Source organism: Ambystoma mexicanum, chromosome 7q (assembly GCF_040938575.1).
Source record: "Ambystoma mexicanum isolate Mex_15411 chromosome 7q, UKY_AmexF1_1, whole genome shotgun sequence".
NCBI classification, from domain to species: domain Eukaryota; kingdom Metazoa; phylum Chordata; class Amphibia; order Caudata; family Ambystomatidae; genus Ambystoma; species Ambystoma mexicanum.
In genome coordinates this window covers 1,016,349,010-1,016,364,208 of record NC_090941.1, presented here as the reverse complement: position 1 = coordinate 1,016,364,208, position 15,199 = coordinate 1,016,349,010, and the positions used below count along the sequence as shown (strand labels likewise).

The 15,199-nt window shown below is 46.5% G+C and overlaps 1 protein-coding gene across 11 annotated transcripts in view; it reads left to right on the top strand.

Annotated features, from left to right (window-relative positions):
• The window catches only part of ARAP1 (ArfGAP with RhoGAP domain, ankyrin repeat and PH domain 1), a 2,533,956-nt gene that overhangs the window by 2,477,873 nt on the left and 40,884 nt on the right, over positions 1–15,199 (top strand). The gene's annotated exons all lie outside the window — the stretch shown is intronic.

The window sequence follows — 15,199 nt, the reverse complement described above, 5'->3', positions numbered from 1 at the left end:
CACTCTCAGTGAGAAAGTATGTGGCGATCCTAGGTTCCATGGCTTCCTGCATCCATCTAGTAGCCAACTGTCGATTGTTCATGAGGCCGCTTCAGGAATTCCTAGCGGACAGATGGAAGCAGTCCACGGGTCGGTGGTCGGACAGGCTAACCGTCGACGACGACAAAATCATCCGAGCCCTCCAATGGTGGAAAAGCTTTCACAATCTGGGCAGAGGGGTTCCTCTACAAGAACCCGAATTTCAGAATACCATCATCACGGACGCATCCCTGACGGGCTGGGGAGCACACATGGACAACCACCAAACCCAGGGCAGATGGTCTCCCACCGAATCACGCCTACATATCAAGGTACTGGAACTGAGGGCAGTGAGATGGGCCTTGAAATCATTCCTCCCACATATCAAGGGGTCGAGAGTGAGAGTGCTGACAGACAACACGACAGCCATGTTCTACTTGATAAAACAAGGAGGCACGAGATCCAGGACCCTTTCTGTGGAGGCTCAAAAGGTATGGCATTGGGCTTTGAAACACAACATATCTATAGTGGCTCACCATCTCCCAGGAGTGAAGAACGTACAAGCGGATTCCCTGAGCAGGAGCATGGCTCAGATACACGAGTGGGAGATGGACACCATTCAGCTGCAAAGAATCTTCAAAAGGTGGGGTCACCCCTCAGTCGATCTCTTCGCAACGAAAGAAAACAAGAAATGCGAGCAGTTCGCGAGCAGATGGCCTCAGAAAGGATCCCTAGGGGAAGCGTTCTCATTTCCGTGGACAGACAAGTTCCTGTACGCCTTCCCTCCGTTTCCCCTTATACGGAGGACAATACAGTGGATTCGCAGATACAAATGCCGGGTCATTCTGGTGGCACCGTATTGGCCGAGACAACCGTGGTTTTCCGACCTACTACACCTATCGTTGGAACAACCGATAACTTTCCAGAAAGTTCCGAATCTCCTATCCAGGGACAAAGGAACGGTGTGGCATCACAATCCGGACAGCCTCAACCTGACAGCATGGCTCCTGACTTTGCAGAATTTGGCAATTTGAAAGTCTCGTCGGATTGCCGAAAAATTCTACAGGCGGCTAGGGCTCCTTCCACTAACAAGTCATACATATGCAAGTGGCGAAGGTTCTGTATGTGGTGGCAAACACAGCACGAAATACGGCCTGGGGAAGTAACTCCTGAACAAATTTTACCGTATCTTCTGCACCTAGCAGAGAGTCGGCTATCCTCGTCATCCATCAAGGTGCACCTGGCGGCCATCTCAAGGTTCACGAGAAGGAGACATTCCGCACCGTTATTCAGCGACAGACTGGTGAAACATTTCACGAGGGGTCTCTTTAGAACTTTCCCCCCTACGAAGCGGTTCCCACCGTCGTGGAGTCTAAATGTGGTGTTGGCGGCTTTAATGAAACCTCCTTTCGAACCAATGTCCTCTTCATCCATGCAGTTCCTATCGTGGAAGCTGGCTTTCTTAATTGCCATTACGTCAGCTAGAAGAGTGTCGGAATTACAGGCATTAGTCATAGACCCTCCATATATGAGATTCTTTAAAGATAAAGTGATACTATCAACTAATCCTACTTTCATCCCGAAAGTACCGACAGTCTATCACAAGCACTCGACCATTGCTCTCCCTACTTTCTTTGCGACCCCGTCGTCGACGGCGGAAAAGGCTCTTCATACGCTCGATGTGAAAAGAGCGTTAAAGTTTTATCTGCAAAGAACGCAAGAACTCAGAACTACCAGACAGCTGTTCATTGCATATGGTCCGTCGACGAGAGGAAGGGCAATCTCCAAGCAAGGACTGGCCCGATGGGTCTCGTCGGCAATTGCTTTTAGTCACTCCAAGGCCGGGAGACCCCTACAAGGGCACCCTAGAGCCCATTCGACGAGATCGACAGCCTCCTCCGCGGTGCTATGGGCAGGAATTCCTCTGACAGACATCTGCCAGGCGGCGGCGTGGTCAGTCCCACACACGTTCACACGCCATTACTGCCTGGAAAGGCAGCATGCGGATGAAGTACAGATGGGGAGGGCAGTGCTGCGCCATCTTTTTCAATGAGGTAAGCCAAATGGTGAAACTGTTGTCTTTTACCTTGCCGATGTTTGGTTTTTTCCTTGATGTGTCGCCTTAATATAAATATGTTACTGCTTACGTGCATATATATATATATATATATTTGGACTGGGAGTGGTTTATTTTTGTAATGTATGTTGCAGTGCATTCTCACCTCCTTCTTCTAGGATACTGCTATACAATCTATTCTAAGCATGTGAATCCATGAAAGATCCAATGCTGGAGAAGGGAGTAGTTTCTTACCTGTAACTCCATTTCTCCAGCGTTGGTATCTTTCATGGATTCACATGTGCCCACCAGCCTCCCCGAAATGCAATGTGCATAAACAGCTTTCCCCCTTTCTTCTTTGGAGGGGTCGAAATCTGACGGGACCCGCGGGGGCGGGGCTTTTATACCATTACATCCTATGGGGCATGCGTGGACGTCCGCGGGGAGGACGTAGATGTGGATAGGACACACAAGTGTCGGAAGTTTTTCCTATAGGAAACGACTATATATGTGTACCGAGGGTTCCCAGTCTGACGACGGGGAATATTCTAAGCATGTGAATCCATGAAAGATACTAACGCTGGAGAAATGGAGTTACAGGTAAGAAACTACTCCCATCCTTTAGATAGATTGGTGCAGTCCCAAAGACGCATTTGTGACAGATGGTAAGTAGCTTAAACTGAATTCGGGCCTCAATAGGAAGCCAGTGTAGTTTTTCCCTAGCGGCGGTAATTGGTTCTGAATATTTAATGTGGAAGATGATGCCGATAGCTTTATTTTGTACTTTTTGGAGTTCAAGGATGTTGGCCCCACATAGGAGAGCATTACAATAATCCACACGTGGTAGAATAACAGCTCTTACCAGTTTAGTACGGTTTTCGATGGAAACAAGTGGGGCAACCTGTCTCAGCACTTTAAGATGGTAGTTGGTGCTCTTTGAGATAGCAGCAACGTGAGCGTCACAATCTAATCTACTCTCCATGAAGGTACCTAACGTCTTAACTTTCTGTACAACTTTTACATCACTACCATCAATCCTGAAACCTGAGTACGCCTGGTCCAGTTTCGTTAATACCTGACGGGGTCCGAATAGCATGAGCTCAGTTTTTGAGGCATTAAGGCAGAGCCAGTTTGTAGACATCCACTTTTTTATCAGTTGATACACCATATCGACCAAATTCTGTGTCATGATTACCAGTGATGTCAAGGACCAATTGGAAGTCATCCGCATAATTGCAAAAGAAAATCTGAAAGAATTCCAATTCATTGCAAAGAGGGAGGATGTAGATATTAAACAATAAAGGGGAGAGACAGGCCCCTGGTGGAACTCCACAGGTCAACAGTTGAGGTTCCGAGGCACAGTCCCCCCAGTGTACCTGCGATCGACGACCCTCTAGAAACGATCTCAGCCAGTCTATGCAATTAGCAGAGAGGCCCCCGTCTGACTGCATTCTATCAAGAAGTATGTTATGATCAAGCAGGTTGAAGGCTGCCGATAGGTCCAACAGCATCAGCAGCCCCGACCTGCCTTCTTCCAGCTTAGAAAGCATAAAAGTCTGCAGGTCCAGCAGGGCAGTCTCAGTTCCATGGTAGCTTCTAAAGCCTGACTGTTTAGTATGAAGTATATCAGCCATCAATACATAGTCCTGCAATTGGATGATTGCAACCTTGTCTATATAATAGGCCTTAAGTTGGCAGCATCAGAGGGATCCAGTCCAGCATTTTTTAGTAGAGGTGAAACTGCAACATTTTTCAGTGGCTGACGGATTTTGCCTGACCGAAAAGAGGCATTTGTGAATCTACATAAGAAAGGTGCGAATTGTTCTTCGTGCTCCAAAAGGATTTTGGATGGGAGAAGTTCACCTGGGCATTTGGTAGGCCGCATAGATTTCATAATATTAATCATTTCTACTACAGTGGTTTCCTTAAAGGTGAAACCAACAGTGGGTTCAGTTTTAGTACAGTATTGGGCATAGAATTTTGTTTAGTATCAGTTAGTTTAGCATCAGATTGTGATGTCTTACTAGACAACAGTACAGTCTTAGCTGTAGACAATGGGAGAGTCAGTGTTTCCTGCTTAATTTTATCTTGGGCTTTGCGTAATTTATCCGCAAAAGCTTTCTGCACACGATTGCAGTCCTCAATAGTGGGTTTAATAGTGGAACCACAAGCGGTGGGTTAATTTGATCATTATAATAAGTTTTCTTGGCCTCGAGAATTGCTAATTTGTACTGCCTCTCTTTTAGCTTCCAGTCCGACAGGTTGGCCATGGAACCATCTTTGCGCCAGATATGTTCAGCCTGCCTTTTACTTGCTCTGAGATCAACCAGAGAAGGAGAGAACCATTTCTGACGATTAGGTAAATCCCTGACCAACTTATCTTTCATCGGAGCGAATTGATCAAGCATATCAGTGGTCAGTTTATTATAATTATCTATTAATGACTCAGGATCATCGGTATCCTTGGTTAAGGTCATCAAGGAGTGTAGGAAGTCAGCTAGGACAGGTGTGGTTATATTTTTTAAATTTCTGACTCCAACTGGATGCATAGGGACATGCACTCTGCGTGCAAGGGCTGGAAGCCGTAAAACACAGGTGACGAAAAAGTGGTCATACCAGATACATGGTGTGGTCAAAATATCTTCGACAGATATGTTACTGCTACCGACCCAGTCCAAGATGTGGCCCTTATTGTGTGTTGGGTCAACATTATGGATTGTGATGTGGTGGTTAGCCAGCATTTTTTCTAATGGCAAGGCTTCCTTGTCTCTCCTGTCACCTTTCCAGCAGTTGAAATCACCCAAGATGACCAGGCCAGTATTGGAGGTCAGCATAGGCGAGATGAGATTAACTAAATCTTCATTAAATCTAACAGAAACCTCTGGAGGTCTATAAAGAAGAACTACATTTAGGGTGAAATTGGGGTTGGATGTCATCTTAATGTGTATCATGTCAGTCCCACAACGTTCAATTTGAACTTCATAGAATCCTAGAGATTTGTTACATGTGATGGCCACTCCTCCTCCCACTGCCCCTTCTCTATGTTTCCCAAAAAAAGCATAGTCTGGGGGGGTCACCGGCTCTATGGTAGGTCCATGGGAGTCAGTAAGCCATGTCTCAGTGAGACACATGATATCCACTTTATGTTCCAATATATAATCATGTATGTCCAAAGAGTGTTTAACTACAGAGCGGGTATTAAGTAAGACAACCTTCAAGCATGCAGTTTCAATGGATTGATTTTCTCCCGCATATTCCTCATCTGATAGATATTCCCTCCAGCTCTGCTGCTTTGGAAGATTCTATGCCGGACCACGAGCTGGCTGCCGACCGTCGATCCATCTTGCTCGGCATCTGGTCGTCGGCTCCGGAAATGCCATCATGCGTCATATGCGTCATGCGCCATCATTGTCACTATGCCCCACACCTCAGTTCCTTTTTTCTGCACACTAACACGCTGCTTGGGCACACACTCCGCATTTTCGTCAGAAAACTTGTTTGCTTTTCAGTTCCTCAACGTGAGATGTCGGTCACTCGTGCATCGAGTTTCAAACGTTGTACCGACTGTAGCCTCAAGATGTCCATCACTGACCCACACGAGTTGCGTCTCTGATGCCTCGGCACAGGTCACGGGACTGACGGATGTACATTGTGCACCAAAATGCAGCCCAAATCCCAGTGCGATCAAGCAGCTAAACTCACTCTTTGTTGGCCGCCCTATAAATACCAGCACGGTCGACGGTTCGGTCTACCGAGGCTGAATCCGAGGGGCACACCCCCGAAAAACTACATAGGCAGAAGAAGAAACGATTCGACTCGAGGAGGCATTCTTCCTCGTCCTGAAAAGAAAAGGCGTCTTTGCCACCGTTGGGTTTCCGATTCGTCGACGGATAAATGTAAGCCGTCGGCAGGGCCTATCACCCACCAAGGGTGGGAGGATTTCAAGTCCTCCATGCTGGACATGTTTAAAAAGCATGCTGCAGTCAGTGCGGCTAACCCCCCACGCAGTAGGCTTCAGAGCCAAGAGTGGCGCTCAGAATGTTTGACCCCCTGTAGCACCCCGGTACCGTCAATGTCGGCGCTGATAAATCTTTCGACTCCGAAAGAGGTTCAATGGAAGTCTCATCAACCCTGTGTATCCAAGGACGTCGACTCTACGGCGTCTTGATCCAGAGCGACGCCAACAACCCCCATATCAGCGCCGAGAGACAAACCCTTGATTTTCCCCACTCACAGGCACTGGTTGGAGGACAGTTGACGGAGCAGTTGCTCCAGTGGCAGGGAATTACTTCTGATGCCTGGGCTCTTCAGCTCATTCAGTGGGGTTGTCTGCCATTTGTGAGAAACTCACCAGACAGGCCCCCGCCCTGTGCCCCCAATCCAACCGGGACAGGAGCTCCAGGAAGCACTGAGATCCTTGTTGTTGAAGGGTGCCGTGGAAGAGGTACCTCTCGAGCAGAGAGGATCGGGCTGGTATTCCCGGTATTTCCTGGTACCCAAAAAGGGAGGAGGTCTCCGTCCCATTCTGGACCTCAGGGCCTTGAACAAGTTCTTGAGGAAGGACAAATTCAGGATGGTGACGTTGAGAGAGATTCTCCACACACTGGAACTACAGGACTAGCTGGTGTCAACAGATCTACAGGACGCTTCTTTCCATGTGCCAATCCATCGAAAGCACTGAGTCCCGGGAGGATAGCTCAGCGGCAACGTGTTTGCCTTAGAAGCAAGACAACACGTAGGAACACAGGTTCAATCCCCGAGTCTGCACTTAGAAACCTCTGGGTATTTAAGCGCGTTATAAATACACAACTAAGACAAAAGAAAAACACTTACACATATAAAAAACAAACAATTCCTGTCACAGCGCCTCGATGCCTGCAGGCTGTGTGAGCGCTTTAAAAATGCAAATAAATAAATAAACTGAGGTTCACCAGAGGGGATATGCACTATCAGTTCATGGTGCCTCCCTTTGGTCTAGCCTACGCCCCAAGGGTCTTCACCAAGCTCATGGCGGTTGTTGCGGCTCACCTCAGGAGATCCAGGGTCCATGTATTTCCATATCTGGACGACTTGCTGATCCGAGGGAAGTCTGCAGTGCAAGTCTTGTCCCATTTAGAGGACACCTGCTTGCTGCTGTACAAGCTGGACTTCTCCCTTAATTTAAAGAAGTTCCAAATGATCCCAGTCCAGAGGCTTCAGTTCATCAGAGCAGTGCTAGATACCTGGGTAGGGAAGGCCTTCCCAGGAGAGAGTAGTCAGCTTGACACAAATGGTCGACTTGTTTCTGAAACCATGGCACTCTACCAATGGCTTCCTTCCTCCGCCTCTTAGGTCTCATGGCCTTGTGCAGTTTTCTAGTGCCATAGGCCAGGTTGTGCATGAGATCCTTGCAGTGGCTCCTGAGGGGTCAGTGGTCTCAGTACCTTGGCACTCTCTCGGATCTCATCAGGGTGTCCACTTCAGTGGTCAACAATCTGTCCTGGTGGGTGGACCGCAACAGTCTCCGGTCAGGGGAACCCTTCTGGCCTCCCTGGCCTCAGACGCGAGGGGTCACAGATGCATCTCTGAAGGGTTGAGGCGCTCACTGTGAGGATTTGCAGGTGAGCAGCCATTGGTCAGCAATGGGAAGCCAAGTGGCACATCAACAGGCTGGAGTTGCGAGCTATAGGTCTTGCCCTGAAAGCATTTGCCGCGTCTCTGCAGGGGAACCATGTCCTTGTTCTGACGGACAACACAGTGGCAATGTACTAACTCAACAAACAAGGTGGTGTGCACTCCCACCCCCTCTGCACAGAGGCGATGTGCTTTGGTTCTGGTTGCTGGAGAACCGGATCTCATTCTCGGCAGTTCATCTGGCGGGCACAGAGAACAACTTGGCGGATGCTCTGAGCAGACAGAGCATGGTCTCACACGAGTGGAAAGTGTGCTAGGAAGTCCTAGAGGAGGTTTTATCTCTCTGGAGTACCCCAGCAGTGGATCTGTTCGCAACGGAGTCCAACAGGAAAGGCAAATAGTTTTGCTCGAAGGAATTCTGAGCAAACGGTGCACTGTGGGACGTGTTTCTGGTGGATTCAACCTTGCCTCTCCATTACGTGTTCCCTCCTATTCCCATCATTCCCTGGGTTTTTCCGGAGGGTGAAGAGGTTTTGAGCGACCATGAACTTGATTGCCCGGACTGGGCGAGGAGAACGTGGTACTCCGACCTCCTGGATCTGTCCATCTGTCCACCTCACCGGTTGCCTCGGCATCCCAATCTCCTAACCCAGTCAGAAGGTCGGATACTGTACCCGGCCCCGGAATTCCTCAACCTACATGCGTGGCTCTTGAGAGGATGAGATATCATGACTGGGACCTCTCAGAGGAAGTACTTGAGGTGTTACTGGCTTTATGTAGACCGTCTACAAGATATTTGTACGCGTGCATATGGAGAAGATTTGAGTCGTGGTGCAGGGAACGTGAGATTGACCCCATCTCTTGCCCCTCCACCGCAGTGATGGAGTTCCTTCTGTCACTAGCCTCAGCATGCCGTCAGGTCACCACTGTCAGAGGTTATTTGGCAGCCTTGTCTGTGTTTAAGAGATCCCCGGATCAAGGTCCATTTTTTGCGAGCCTGGAATGGCACAATTCCTGAAAGGCTTTGTAAATAAGTTTCTGCCAACTCCCTTTGTTCCGGATTGGGATCTTAATCTGGTACTAACATTCTGATGGCAGCTCACTTTCAGCCTGTGCATACTTGTCCATTCAGACTTCTTTCTTTGAAAACAGCCTTTTTGGTGGCTATTACATCCGCTAGGTGGGTGAGTGAACCTTCCTGCATTTTTTCTGGGAGAAAGTCTCACTCAGGGTAAGGCTTGTCTTCCTTCCCAAGGTTGTCTCAGAATTCCACCTGTTGCAATCCATCGGTCCTAAGGTCTTCTACCCTCCTCAGCACCCTTCGAACCAGGAGGAACGGTTACATCGCCTAGACCCGAAAAGGGTATTGAGGTATTATATTGCAAGGACAGCTGATTTTAGGAGAGCTGACTAGCTCTTCATGACCTTTTCCTTAGCCCGTAAGGGCCTGCCCATAACCAAACAGACTTTATCCCGCTGGATACGTTTTTGCATAGCTAAATGCTACCAGTGCGCTGGGAAGGAATTACCAGCAGTAATCAGGGCCCATTCGACAAGGGGACTCACAGCGTCAACAGCTTTACAGAGGGGAGTCCCAGTTCGGGAGATTTGCCGTGCTGCGACATGGTCATCCCTTCATACTTTTGCTAAGCACTATAGCCTGGATGTGGCCCGTACAGCTGATGCGTGTTTGGCAGTGCTGCAAAAGGTCTTAGCATAACTTTCTGCTAGCCTCCTTAATCAACTGCTTTGGGAGTCTAATCAGATGCAGAATCTGTGGGAGAAAAGCAATCCTTTGAAGGACAATTACTTAGCGTAATGTTCTTTCTATGGATTTGTCTCCCACAGATTCCTTCTCTCCCCTCGCATCCATCCCGCTCAGAAAGTCGGTGGTTGGTGCACATCTTCTCTTTCACGTTGGCTTGGTGATGGTCCCCTGTGTCCGTTTTCTGGCACAGGTTTCTTAAACAAAAAAGGTTCTAACGCTACGTGCAGTGTTTCTTGCAATTGTTCCTCCTCCAGAGGTCCACAGTTATTAGTTCATTTTAAGGGCTCATTAGCCCGTTTGTTCTCTCTGTTTTCCTATGCAGCGTAGTGTGCTCGGGAAAAAAGGGGGAAACTGAAGTGTTGGGCGTAGTGATGAGGTATTTATATGACGCCTAACGTCATGTCCGGAGTCGATGACCAGATGCCGAGCAAGACGGATCGACGGCTGGCGGCCGGGTCAAGGTCCTTTACGCCCCCTGTTGAACATTTTCCAAAGCAGCAGAGCTGGAGGGAATATCTATCAGATGAGGAATCTGCGGTAGAAGAATAGATAGAACAAACATTACTGTAAGTAATTTCTTCTTCTTTACAATTTTCAATTTCTCACACTTTGTCCAATTTCTACCACGGGTGTACTCTCCTGTCAGGGTATTTGTGGCTTTCAATCCTTGAAAGGTGTATGCGTCTTCCCTATTGCATCCACCATGTTAAGTTTATTTGCCTTTGCACTCCATGTTTTCTCCTTTGCCAGGATATCACCTTGCTTCTCTTCTCGCTTCTGATTTACCTTCCTTCCAAGATATCTCTTCGCTTCTCACTCCTGGTTTACTCTCCTGCCAGGATATCACTTTGCTTCTCACTCCTGGTTTACTCTCCTGTCAGGATGTTGCTTCGATTCTTACCCCTGGTTTACTCTCTTGCCAGGGTATCGCTTCATTTCTTGTCTCCCCCTCCTGAGTATGAGTCTACGACTCCTTGTTTGTCTGGTGCACTAACCTGCGAGGCTGTTTACCCTTTGTATGTATTGAATATGCAGTGGTTCCTTCAGGTTATAGAGTCCAATCCATGCCTATCTCAATCCATTTGTCTGGTTCGTCTCTGGTATACTCAGCACATAACTGTTCACATCTCCTGAAATTTGGATCTCCCAGACGTCTTGGTGGACCACCCAATCCCAGCGACAGCTTGCCCAGATTCCCAGAGTCAGTCGATACTTTTGAACCCATGTGTCTCTGATGGCCCTGTAAGCGCTAAACAAACACCCTGCTACTTTGATATCAGAGTGCCAGCTGGTGTACTATAACATATCTTCCCACAGTGCTTCCAGGGCTGATAAATGATGTCATCATGGATCGATCTCAGCTGTTCCCTCAGGTAGTCTTGCACTTCTTCACATACAATGTTCCCTTCAATCTTCTTGCATGCATTTGCGATGTTGGAAATAAGACTTATCACATTTTGTGTGATACTGCTCAGGTCTTCAGTCACTTGTATTTCATCTAAACTGACATTTACTTTCGTGAACTGTGATCCAGTTACTAGTTCTAATATTTTCTCCAGCTCCCTTAACTTTTATCGTTCATTTCCTTTATACATAGACCAAGAAGAGGCCTCCCAATTGACTGTGATGAATTGATTTCTGACCGGCAGGAGTACAAGGATGAGTAGAGCCTAAAATGCCCACTCAGCCCCCACTCTTCTACAAACCAAGAGCGAGCACAATCATAAAGGTGAAACAGGCACAGTCAAGAGATATACCTCCTTCGCCTTTTGTGCTAACATGGGCTGGCTATACTCTTAAGAGGGGTGTGAATGTGGTTTAGCAGCAACCTAACAGCGAAGTATAACAGTCCAAAATAAAGGAATGTCCAATGAAGGGTTTTCAAAATATATACACTTTTAACAAACCATGTACAATATTAACTAGAAAAACACTTCACAAAACCTACCCCTAAGGAAAGAACACAAAATAAGCAAAGACAGTAAATGCAGCACTCTGCGTAATTAATTGGGGGTGAAAGGCAAGCTAAAGCAACAGTGATCTTAAAAAAGGATATGTACTTGTGGGCAAAAAGGGTTAAAAGTGCCCCAACCAGTCTTTATGGCCAAACAATGTACCAAGGCGGCAGTTAGCAGTCAATAGTACCTTCTTCACAGTTCTTGGCGGTTCGACTTCTTGGCGTTGTGCGAAGATCAGGAGAGAACAAAAGGTAGCAACGGAAGGTCTTGCTGGTCCAAATGTGCTGAACAGTTCTTGAAACACGCTCCAAACACTTCAATGGTGAAAAACACTAGGATCGCGGCTGCCTTGGCTCTCAGGATGCTGTGAGTCCCAATACAGGGGTACAGGGACTTTTCTCATACTCCCAGGAGTCCACTAACACTGTGATGTCCTGGGTACCGCTGTAGCTGGCAGAGAGGTGTTCTTGCTCCATCAGCAGATCACTGCTTAGGTTGCTATGAGTTCCACTCCAGGGACAAGATGGGACATTGTTCTCAGACTCCCAAACACGGGGGAGGCTGGTACACAGCTGCAGGGGTTCTCTAACACAATGAGGTCCTGGGTACTGATGTGGTTGGCAGAGACAGGTCCTGTTCCAGCAGCAGATCACCCACAATGGTCCATGGGGATGGTTACGGGACAGAGCTGGTCTCTGCCTTGGAATACCTGCCTTCATGTCACAACTGGAGGACTTTAGAGAGGACTGCTGTTCCAGCAGGGTCCAACGAAATCTTCAGGATGGTTCAAGATGATTCAGAGACATGGTGGGAGACCCCTTCTTTTATAGGCAGAAGTCCTCATGTGATTGGACTAAAGCAGGTCTGCTTTAGGGGTCCAATCTCTGCTCTTGAAATTAGTGGCCTTTGGCCATATGATGCCACATCCAAAGTGTTTTGCTTCAGAGGAAGTGGAGAGGGCAGGAAAGAGAAAGAGAGGTATATAGAAACAAAATGGTAGAACCCTCCAACAACTCTGCAGATCCCTCTCTGGCTCACCCTAACTCAAGCCCCTCCCCTCTCAATAGGATCAAAGGACTTTAGAAATGCAGACCCCTGGTGTGAGGCCTGACTATCAGTGAATGGGTGTGCCTCTTGGTTTCTGTTCCTAGGTCCGCATCCTATGGAGTGGCTGTCCCCAGGGAAAGGGTGTTACTGGGCCCTTTACAAAGGAACAAAGAGAAGCAATCCCCCAAGGCTAGCCCTGTCAGTGAATTGGGGTGGGCCATGACTGGGAGAAATACACATACTCCTTCCACGGCTAAACTGGGCCCCAGGGCTGCCACATGTGTGAAATCAATTTAATGTGGTTGGATCATTGAGAGATGCTGGCCACCATAACCTAACTCAGGTATGGCTTATATTTACAGTTTTATGTGCCACCAGGACATCATCTTCAGAGTTTTGTAGTTTTTGGAAAAGGGGTGCATATTTTAAGTGCAGCACCTGCAGGGCAAATACTTTGGTGTCACTGCGGCTATGGCCTCTGAACGTGCTCTGGGCCAGTGGTAGAACAGGCACTGTATATCGGGATACTGATGCAGCAAGGCACAAGTACCCATTATGCTTTTGGCATGAAGCTTATGAAAGGGGAATATGATTAGCAGATTTTTCTTCCAGAGATGGATTTACCCACATCATTTTATTATTTAATTTTTAAAAAAAGCCAGGGCTTTCACACCCTTGCAGATGGCAATTCATCACATTGAGCCCATCCCAAATTCTTCCCTTCAGGATTATCCAGGATTTTTCTTTTGGTCCGCATTTCCTTCTACTGAGGTAGTCTGATTGTCAGTCCCGTTGAACAATGAGGTACGTGAGAGGTCACTTAAAAGATAAAAATAGTCAAGACAAAATGCATTGAACTAAAGGCAGTATTCAGCACTGTGCACGAAGCAGCACATTCTATATAACAGTGCATATTGCAGTAATTTTAAATGACATTTTATATTGTCATGCCATCTTACTGTCCCTCATGCAGTGCTGTTGCAGAAATAGTTCAGTGTGCACCTCTGTGTTTAGTATTCATTAGTATGAATACAGATGCCTGGCACTACCATTATCTATAATCTTTTGGGCAATATCATTATACTGCAATATAATTTACCTCCAAAACCTTTTCTGAACCACCCTAGGTCTTTGCTGATCTTTTGTTTCTTTGTCTCTCGTCCATTGTACAGCTCTGATGCTCAGTAGTCCTCCTTTATACATATCTAGAACAGCATTCAGTTTGATTTGTTTTTGTGTTGGTCTATGCACTTTAATTTCTTTGACCGCCTTAGGCTTTTTACTGGGTTTCACTTCAGCTTTATTCATGTATTTATTTATTTGTATTTAGTTCATAAATTAACTTTTACAAAATCAATCTATAAATACACATAATTAATTCAATCAGTTAATAAAACAACTCGTATCTCATTAACAATCATGCATAAAATCAATAAATTAAAATACATACTTTAAAACACATACATCATTAAAATGTAAACTAGTACCTACTTATGTGAGTTATACTTAAAATCAAATATATCCTTTCAATCTTTCAAATTTTAACAATCTATAAGAGTACTCCATTCCATATACAGACTAGCAGCTAGAAGGAATCCCTATGATCAGCTTACAATAGAGAAAACGTTTCACAGGCACATAGACCAACTGTAGGTTATATCATTGTCCGATTTACCATTCAATGTACGTTACCCAATTTATTCTTAATAAGACACCAGACTTCATATAGTGCAATATGCATAGCTTCGCCTTCTGTGTTCAAACAGTAAAACCAGAACTCAATAGATTTGATTGGGTTATAATCATGTGTGAATTGGCCCAGAAAGGTCATATAAATGTGCCCCAATTTAGTGCATTCATTCATCAAATGCCTTGCCGTCTCGATATATTGTGGAATTTCACAGATTCAACAAAACCTGTCTTCTCTGGGAATTTTCCATTGACCACCTCGTATGGATCTAATGGGTAGTTGGTTTGTGCGGAGGAGCAATCGAAATCTTCACACTTCAGGGTCCAGGCAACTGAGAAGATAGCTTTGTGATTTCATAAATGTGTGACTTACCAATGCAACTTGACCATAACTTCGAAGTGATTGCAGATGGTCGTAGTTTTTGCCCCAATCCCACTTGTTCAAACAACGACAGAAAGCAGCCTTAAGTTTTTTTATATTTGACCAACGCCGCTGAAAGTTAGGTTCCCAATTGAGATTGTGGGAAAGGTTACGAATCATCTTCATAAACCCACGCTCTTTTGTTATTCCATGAGTAAGACAATAGTTGGAACCCAGCCTACCCAGTATTGGGCAAATTGGTGATGTTTTAGATTTCAAAAAGAACTCTCCTCTCCGTTTTAACGACATCAATCTCAACGATAATAGGCCCAATTCAAGACGTATATATTCACTTCAGCTTTTTGAAACAGTCTTTTTGTTTAACTACTCTGGATGAGGTGGACATGGACATGCCCATGAAGGGCTGGGGTCTCATTGCAGGGATATGCAGGTGAACAGTCTTTTGCCCCAGGTGGAGTGTAAATGGCGCATCACTCTGCCGGACCTGTGAGCATTCACACTCGCTCTAGCTTTTGTGCTGTTCCTCTGCAGGACAACTCCAAGTGCAGACAGTTCTGCTCAAGGGTATTTCCCCTGATGAGGGCATCAGGGCTGCCTTCCTGGTGGAGTGGGACTTTGCCCTTAAATATGCATTTCCTCCGATTCCAGTCATTCCATTGTTTCTTCAG